Raw genomic sequence first — 9,367 nt, 5'->3', positions numbered from 1 at the left:
AGTAGACACCCCCTCCCTCCCCAACCTCTCCCCTCCACTGATTGAATATTGGAAAGAAAGTGTTTTGGTTTGTTGCTTATCAACAAAGTGCCCTGAGAGATGCTGAAATTTTATCAACTCTAATCTTATCTCCTTGATCACGTTACAGACTAGAAGCGGGACCAGAGGGGCACCCACAATTTTCAAGTCCCCAAAAGCCAAAGAGTCTTTATTTTCATTATTTTATTATTAGTCTTAGTCTTGGTCATCTCCTCTTGCTTGATGTGACAGAACCACAGTCGCATTTGCATAAAGAAAGCTGGAACATTTGGGGAAAAACTCAATTCCAACTCCCTCCCCTCCCCCCACTTTTAGCCACACCAGTCAAATGAAGGAAGGGTGACAGAGGAACGAGATTCCGAGGGCCCTGCTGGGCTCACTCTGATCTTTCCTTCATTCTGCAATTTCTTTGGAGGGGATTGACAATGGGTAGTGGAATCCCCAGGAAGGGAGAGAAAGGAGGAAAGGGAGGAAATTGCTGGTTTGGGGGCAAATCCAGTCCGTTTATAATTCCTGTGCTGTTTGGATCATTTCAGTCTCTGAGAGGCGGCTCTTTGAGGAGACAGAAGGAGCCTGGGAGGTTGGCTTGCTGGTCCTTCTCCCCGGAGCTCTTTGTGGGGGATCCGGGGCGGTGGGATCTCCCTGTCCTCCAGCATTCCGTCCCCCAGCCCAGATGTTCCCCACCCCCAAATTGGGCCACGCTTATCTGTCTGTTCCCCCTCACATAATGCATCCTCCAGGTTTGCCAAGGATCCTGCTGACCAAGAAACCATCCCCAAGATCTCTTTCGTGACCCCATTCCAGCAAATCTCATTCATCTTTCTATGCCTCAGTTTCCCTAAATTTTTAGCGAGAGAGACTCAGAAGATAGCTGAGACACCGGTCTAGGCAGAAAAGGGGAGGATTTGGGTAAAGTTGTGGGGAAGGGGTTTGACCCCAGACCCGTGTTTCTCCTGCAAGGGTTGGCGTCGGTCGCTGCTCGGTCCGGGATGCCGAGAGCAAATGCCGAGAGACGCCCCCCCAACCGAAACGGGTGGAAGCAGAGGACCCAGAGGCCGCCCCGCTCTCGCCCCAGGTGAGAACCTCAGACCCGCTGCCTTCCTCACCATCTGCTCGGATAACCGGCCAAGGGGGCGACTTTCTTTTGACTAATGCGCAGGAGCCAGTCCATCCCCGTAGGATTGCCCGAAACCGGCCCCGCGGTCGAGATGGGTCTGCGGAGCGAAGGGCTCTTTGGTCCAGGCCCTCATCTCTCACCTGGGGGTGAGGGGAGGCCGCAGAGGGGCCCAGAGGGAGGCATGCCCCTCCAGGAACATTCCTTCCCATCAGGGGTGCGCGCGTGCTTTCAGGCCCGGCCTCCATTCTCATATGGTCCTGGTTCCTCCGGAGGCGCCCACCCCCGGGCAGCCCCGCCTGCGTCTGCCGACTCCCGGCCGGGTCGCCGCCGAAACAGCATCTCCTAGAGCGGGCGCCTCGGGTCTCGGGCGAAAAGGCACGCAAGATCGACGGAGCCGAGCCGGCCTGGAAAAGTCGGGAAGCCCCGCAGCAGTACATATGTTTCAACTTGAAAATGAACGGTTAGAGTTTGGCTTTAATTTTTTGTCTGAAGGGTGCAGATAATTTCCCCTTTTCGTCTTCAGTCGGAGATCTCTGAATTATAGACCTGGTCCGGGAGCCAAAAGAGTTAGTTTCTATCCCCCCCCCCCCCCCCCCGCCCCCAATAAATCTTATACTCGCACTACCAGCTGGTAGGAACTGCTTTCGAATGGTTCTTGTTGAGTTCAACTCCCCAAACTTGCTTCATTAAAAAATATCTTTTTATTTTTTAAAACGAATTGTCAGTGGTCTGATTTTTATTAGTTCTAATTATCTAGGAAAAGACTACATTTTAGTTGTTATAAAGGTTGTGTAGATCAGAACCGAATAAATGGAAGGGTAATTAGTTTTTAATTTTTTTATGTTTTCCATCTTTCCATAATAGGCTTTTATTACCCATATAGTTAAAAATATTACCCATATAGTTAAAAAGCTTAAAATAACAACTTCCAGGTTTTAATCTACCTTTTGAAAACTAAGTAATGTATACAAAAGGTAATGTATACAAAGTTAACAAAAAAAGTAATGTATACAAAAGGACATACATTGAAAAGTAGTTCTTCCTTGCACCTCTTACCTCATTTCTCCTTCCAGAAGCAACCGCTGTGTTCAGTCGGCTGTTTTCTTATGAATATAGCGTTTAACACAAATGGCACCTTTCCACGCACAAGGCTCTGTATGTTGCCTTTTATTATTTTTTTAAAAAAAAGACATGTTAAAGATGGTTCTGTATCGTTACTAATGCCTTTTTCTTTTCAATGGCTTCATTTCGTTGTATGGATGTGCCATAATTTATTTAATCAGGTGACTATTGACAGATATTTAGATTGTTTCCAATTTTCTCTTCCTTTGTTTCTGCATTTGCACACAATATACGCTGTTCTGTGAGGATATGCAAGTATATCTGTGTGATATATTCTTAGAAATAGGCCATTTCAAAGTCCTTGTGCATTTTTTAATGTCCCTAGAAGTTGAACCTATTTTCATAGTGTTAGGAGCAATTTGTATGTCCTTTTTTCAGAAAACTCTGTTCACGTCATCCCGCTTTGTTGCTTTTTGTTCATCTAGTTTCTTACTAATTTGCTTTTACGATATCTTACTGAAACACGAGATTGTGGCTTTATTTTGTCAATGGAGTTATGCGTGTGAGGAGTATTTAAAATCTCTCTCTCTATTTATAGTGTTGGAGTTTTCCCTAAAACTTTTTCCCGGAGGTGGACAGAATGGATGGAATGGGGTGTAGATTATTCTCACTTGGATTTTTCTCCTGCAGAATTCTCTCTTTATTGGAAAATGGGGAGAGATTTGTTTTTTCTTAATCATTTCCTCATCTTCTCTGACTCCTTTAAGATTAGAAGACCCGAAAAAGTCTGGCCTTGGACTGTGGTGGGAAGGGCATGGCGGGGAGCGCTGCAGAACTAAGACCTCAGACCCGGCGCCGCGCCATCTCCTTCCCTCTAGGTCTCAGCCTGGGGCAAACCGCTCCGCAGGCCACCAGACTTTCACCCAGGAGCACACAATACTCTAGAAAATCAATCGGGGCGAGGTCTAAGAAATGAGCCTTCCAGGCACCTGGCACTTGGGCTTTTGGAGATAACGTCCTTCCACCCTTGCAGAGGTTGACGGTCTGTGTCTCGGCCTCCAGTTCCTGGTGAACTGAGAGAAAGCAGCCAGTGCCCTTGGCCATCCGGGACCTAGTGATCGCCATGCACTTATGTCCTCAGAGATCCAGGGTACAGAGGAGCGGGACAGCTAGGACTGGCTGGGGGCGGGAGGGTCGGCGGGGCTGGAGTCGGGAGTGAGGAAAGCAAGCGAAGAGTTGGAAGGACCCGAGGAACCATCGAGGCCGCGTCCGGCTCTCCCCAGTGGCGCCCGTCACCCTCAGGATCCCGGCGCTCAGCCAGCTGCCCCTCAAAACTGCAGGCTGGCGCCGCGGTCCCGGCTGGGTCGCAAACGCAGCCCTTTTCAGTCGCTCCAGGTTTCCCTGTGGCGTGCCCAGAAGCCATCGCCCGTGTTCTGCTGGGAGCCTGTTCTCCAGTTCTGAATTTCCACCACTTTCCGGAATTCTTTGGAAGACAAAATGTTTTGCGTGCATTCATCGTACCTGAAATACCAGTCAGGAAACTGGGCAAAAACGTAGGCAGATCTTTAGAGGAAAGGTCAAGAGACACTCGGGCCCTGCAGAGTTCCACCGTGAGGAGCCAGGTCCACCTTAGCGAGGCGAGGACACCGCTAACGTTTACCGAGTCGTCCCCGCAGCCGCAGCCGGGACTTGGTAACAACTTCGAAGGTGCGGGCACGTCGACGTGGTCAAACGCCTCACCGCAGTGTCTGAGGTTTGAACACGAGATACACTTTCCCCAAGATTTGTCATGGAGTTTTATCCCTTCAGAATTGTTGGAAGTGAGTTATGGATTTGGTAACTCAAATTTTCAAGTTTTCTTTTTAACGTTATTCAGATAATGACATTATCTATTTCTTTTTTTGTCAAAAAACCTCTCCCAGGAGACACTTAAGGGTCTTTCTTATTTAATTTCCGACCAAACGACATTTCACTTTTTGGTCCCATTATTGCATTATTTCAGGTGAGAAAATGTTCCAATTGGTCTAAATAATTGCTTGAATTAGTGTAAACTGAACATTTGGGCTTAACAGCTCAGCTCCTGTATAGAAAGGGAGGTGGCCCCTGGGAGAAGGAAGAGCTCCCCTTGCCCCCCCCCCCCCCCCCCCCCAGGGGGGTGCCCCCCGGGCGAAGGAAGCGCCCCCCCCCCCCCCCCCCCCCCCCCCCCAGGGACCCTTCTGCCCTTCCCTGTGGATGCCACTTCCCCCTGCCCCCATCCTGCCTCCTTGGTCTGAGCCGGTCTTCCAAGGATCTTTTCCAGGGGCCCTCTCCTTGGGAGAAGGAGTGAGGAGAAGAGAGGTAGGGGAGAATTCGAGGGCAGAACTGGTGTCACTGGCGGCAGTGGGGGCGCATGAAGCAAGCAGCTGCTGTGAGAATGACCAGCTTTCTATGGGTGGCTCCCTCCACCCTGGACAGATGGTCTTCGAACCTGGGGCTGTGACCCACACGGCCTTTGTCCACGCTTCGTGATACCAGGGGAAAAACACCATCATCCTCAAGTTTCCCAGCAACAGCTTGTTTTGGTGTAGACACTGTCTCCTATCAATATGAGTTTTTTTTTTTTTTTGAGCAATGTCTAAGAAAGCAAAGGGAAATAAGAAACTGAGAACATTATTCGGTTACACAGTCCCAGTGGACAATCCAGCACTTCTCCCTCCCCCCATACTCAGGGTTGAGCTGAGAAGGATTTTAAGCTTCAGTTTCTGAAATTGCTGTTGACATTCTCTGACATCAACTTCCCCTTTCTCTCTCTTAATTTTTACTGTTTCCTGGAGCTCTTCTGAGGCAGAGTCTACACCGGCAAGGCGAGTTGTGATGGGGTAGTGGGTGAAGGAACACTATTTTAGGCCAACCGGGTCTCACAGAAAGTTGGTTCCAGTCCAGAAGCATGAGGCTGGGGGAGAGCATGTGTGGCAAAAGGCCTGATGTGTGGTGCTCCGAAGGCCAGCCCCTGGGAGAAATACAGACACACACCCTGGCGACCCCTCAGCTCCGGGTCGGGGAAAGGACAGGCAGAGAAATCTAGAAAAGCAAAGAAGTTAACGATGTTTGGCCGTCTGGGGGCTTATCAGTGTGCTGGGGTCAGGCAGGGGCCGAGGCGACGTGCTCAGGCAGACGCGTTGGGTGGGGGCCTGTGCAGGTGAGGAGGGGCCACCCTGGGGCCTGCCTGACCCAACCTGGGACCCTGCGGCGGCTGGGCTCGGGGACGGGCCTTTCCGGAGCCTCCAGGTGGCGGGAAGGGGGTAGCTGGTGAAATATTAACCCCTTCTGGGTTCTGAGGGCGGGGAATCAGTCCTTGGAGGACCTGGAGAAGCAGAGGGAGGAGGCTGCCACCCCTTCTTCCCCGCAAACTGGGATTCACTTCCCAACCCTCCGAACCCCCAACCCCTGGGCGGTGGAACGGTGCAAGTTCTCAGGTTTCCTCTGCCTCCTGGCTCCTCCTCCCCAAGAGAGAAGAGGAGTCGCTCAGCCCGGTTGGGGGGTGGGGGGAGGAGATCAGAAATCTCCTTCCGTTTGGCAGGGGATGCCTCAGGCAGGGCACAAGTCTTAAAGTGAACAGGGGGTGAGCTGAAGCGGTTTATGGGAACCCCCTCTCCACAGCCCTGAACCTCAATCCCGACAGCCACTGAGGGGTGGGGACACCCAGAGCCCCCTCAGCGGTCTCCCGCGGTTCAGCGTGCGTCCGGGCCTGGCCAGTGCTAGGGGAAGAAGGGCTGGGTCTCGGATCTCGGCAGGGATGCCTGGCAGGCTGGGGAGTCACGGAGGCGTTTACTGGTCGGGTGGGGTGAAGTTTCCCAGCCTCCATCTCCGCACCCTTGGCCACGCTCGGAGCCAGTGGGTGGGGTCCCGCCTCAGGTATCTTCCTGCGGTGAAGCAGGTTTCTGACCTCAGTGCCATCCTGGCCTTGCTCCGGAGGGTAAACATCCTCTGCACGTTGGAAACTGGTGGGACTAGAAAGGCGAGGGGGTAGCCAGGAGAGGGAGGGAGGAAAGGAGTGGGGCCGAGAGGAGGGAGGTTCTGAAACCCTCTTGCTCTCTCCTGCTAGGAATCCAGCGGTGGCCTTCCTTGGGGGCAGCCACTCTGCCCACTCCAGGCCAAGGAAGGAACATCCCTTGGGGCGTTGTTTCTCTCACCCCAGATAAAGATAAAGTTCACTGGGGCCTCTCAAGCAACTTTGGAAATGGTCCCAAGCTTGGGGGATGGGGGGAGCAGATAAGGGCTGGGAGCTACCAGCCTGATTCCCAACCCCTCAGAATCACCTGAAGGACATCCCTCCGAGGGGAGACTGGGAATCCGTGAAGGGCTGAGGGTGCATGCAGGACAAGAGTGGAAATCTTCACTCCTTAGGAAGGACTTGGTCACTAAACTTTATGAACCTGATTACTATGGCTATCATTTTTAATGTTGAAGAAGGTGTGGAGGGAACCTGTTTGACTCCCAATTCGAAGCCATTCTTGGGCCATAAGCCCAGGAGAGAGAAGCTGTGAGGTCAGACAGATCCAGCATAAGCCCGGATCCCACTTCCCATCAGCTTCGGGTCCCAGCAAGTGTCTTCATCTGCCTGAGCACAGTCTCCTCGCCTGTAAAAGGGAGATAATCCTACAGCTACAGAGGAGATGCTGGAGTCAAATCAACACAGGGACGCACCTAGCACAGCATAGCCCAGCTCTCAGCGGCTCCAATAGTGTCCCGCTAGCCTCAGCTTCCTCTCAGACCTTGCCAAGGCTTCCATTGCACATGTCCCAGAGAAACCTTCTGCCTCATGCCCTCTTCCCAGTCGCAGCCAAGTGACTAGAGTGACTGAGAAGCGAATCAAAGAAGAAACACCCAACTCCACTCTTCTCCACAGCCCCCTGAGCAGAAGGAAGAGAGGAAGGGAGGGGGAGAGGGAGGGAGGAAGGGAGAGAGGGAGAGAGCTCAGGAGCTCAGTTGCCTTTCCTCTAACGTCCAGGAGATAGCCCTCCACCAAGAGATCTAACGACTCTGAGAAGGGGCAGATGTAGCAATTTGTAGCTACTGTGGGCAGAGACACTCCCAGCAGCCTGTGTTTTCAGCGCCCCATTTACATGGAAGACAAAAATAACTCAGGAGAGGGACCTGGCTGAAAGCTCTTCCTGGGTTTAGGACATCAGAAGAGCTTCTTGGAGCTCATCTCCGGACTAGCTGTGAGCCGGATTTGCTGAGCGTGTTTCCTACTCTGTGAAACCGGGGTAACTGACGTTCCTAGCCTGTCTTCCTCTAGAGTTCTTATGGGAGCAGCGACAGGAGGGAGGTGACCCCATTGGAAGGCTCTGTTCCCCTGCGTGGCATTAAACTGATGTTCATACTGGAAACTAATTCCGAGCACACGGTTCAAGTTCAAGCAACCGTGGTCCCAGAAGGGCCGCACCGAGGTCCCGCGTGGCCTTGGAGGCACCGCAGTGTTCTGTCTTGTCTCCGACACATATTGGTTTACTGCGCCTCTCGGACCCAGTTTTCTCATCTGTAAATGGGCATCGTAGCCCCCTCATCGGGTGGTTGGGGGGATAATAAAGCTCGTAAAGTGCTTTGCCCCGGCGCTTGGCACATAATACGCGCTAAATAAACCCCAGTGACACGAATTCTTAAGTGGATACCGGAGGAAGCCGATTTCCCTCCTCCTGGGGAGCCGACTCCACCTCGGCGGCTTTGGGAGGAGAGCGACAGGGAAGCAGCGGGTGGCGGCCCCGCGCTGAGCGTTGCCACTGCGCGCTCAGGCGCAGCTCCCCGTGCCTCCGTCCTGCTTCTCCCGGCCGGGGCGGATCCTCCGCAGACCCCGCTGGCGCGAAGGCCCGGCTTCTCCCGCCGGGAGCCCTTGGGCCCCGCGCAGCCGGCAGCTGCAGGGCCGAGTTCCCGGTCCGGGCGCCGGTGGTGCCGGGAGGCGCTCGAGCGGGACAGCGCGTGTGAGCGTGTCGGGGAAGCACGCAGTGAGTAACGGTCGACCCGGGATTCCTCTCCGCCGAAGAGCGCGGGGCTCAGCGCCCCGGGTCAGCCGTACTCAGAATAGCAACACCGGCCTGTGTCGTGGGGAGCGAGGTGTTCTCCCCGCGTCCTAATCTCCAATTCCCGGCAAGTTCGCCCGGCTGCGCCTTTCCCACGCGCACCTTCTCCAGCAGAATCTCCAAACTAGTCCCGCACAGGCCTCGCTCTCTCCTGGGGACCCTCAGCCCCACCTGCCCTCTAAGTTTTCCCTCCAGAGACGGGGAATAGAGGACTTGCTCCAGTCACGCCCTCCACCTCCACTTTCCCGGGCTCCTTCTGACAAGTGGTATTTCCCGGCAAAGTCCCCAGAAGCAGAGCAAATGAAAACGCTAGGAGAAAAAGGATTGGTTATAGGATCCGAATCCAGTAAACGACTCCTCTTTTCTTCTCCTGTCCTTCCCTCCCCTCAAAAAGGCACGTTGGAGAATAATCAGGAAATTTCAAATAACCAGGAAATGTGTGGAGGAATGGGGACCCAGAAGGGAACAGCCAATCCAACAGCTGGCTTTTCTTCTCTCAATAGGAGCCCAGTCCTTCTATCGGATATGAATATAGCTACTGTGCATCTCTCCACGAAATATAAATTTTCCAACGAGGCGGCAAGGGTATGAATTTTCATAGGTACCTCGGATCCTAGAGACATCAAGAGGCTGCAGGTCATAAGAGGGTCTAACAAGGCCGTGTCCACATACAACCACGTTATTACATGAAAACCAGAGATATTTATTCAGATCTTTCTTGTTTAAAAAAAGGGAGGAAAAAAGTCTGTTGAAATATCCAAAGAATTGAAACTATTCGTAAATATATTAATCTCACTGGGCCTCCGGTTGTGCTGGTGGGTGTGGCAGACAGAATCACGGATGTCAACTGCTGTGTCTTGGTCTAAAAACAAAAATACCCCCCCCCCCCCCCCGACCCACCTTTGAGCCTCTGCTTCTCAGCTATGAAATGGAAAGAACTCAAGTCCCCTTTAGACTGTGGGAGCTCTGCCGGGAAGGGACTTTGGGAATTGACATGGGGGGAGGGAATGAGAAGTGCAGCAGACAGTGAGGCAGAGGCCCCGAGACTAAGTCCTGGCTCTGTGTCTTTGATCTCCCCTGGCCTCAGTTT

This window comes from Equus quagga, chromosome 11 (assembly GCF_021613505.1).
Source record: "Equus quagga isolate Etosha38 chromosome 11, UCLA_HA_Equagga_1.0, whole genome shotgun sequence".
In the NCBI taxonomy this organism is placed as follows: Eukaryota; Metazoa; Chordata; class Mammalia; order Perissodactyla; family Equidae; genus Equus; species Equus quagga.
The sequence above is the reverse complement of the archived record's forward strand: the minus strand, read 5'-3'. Positions refer to the sequence as shown.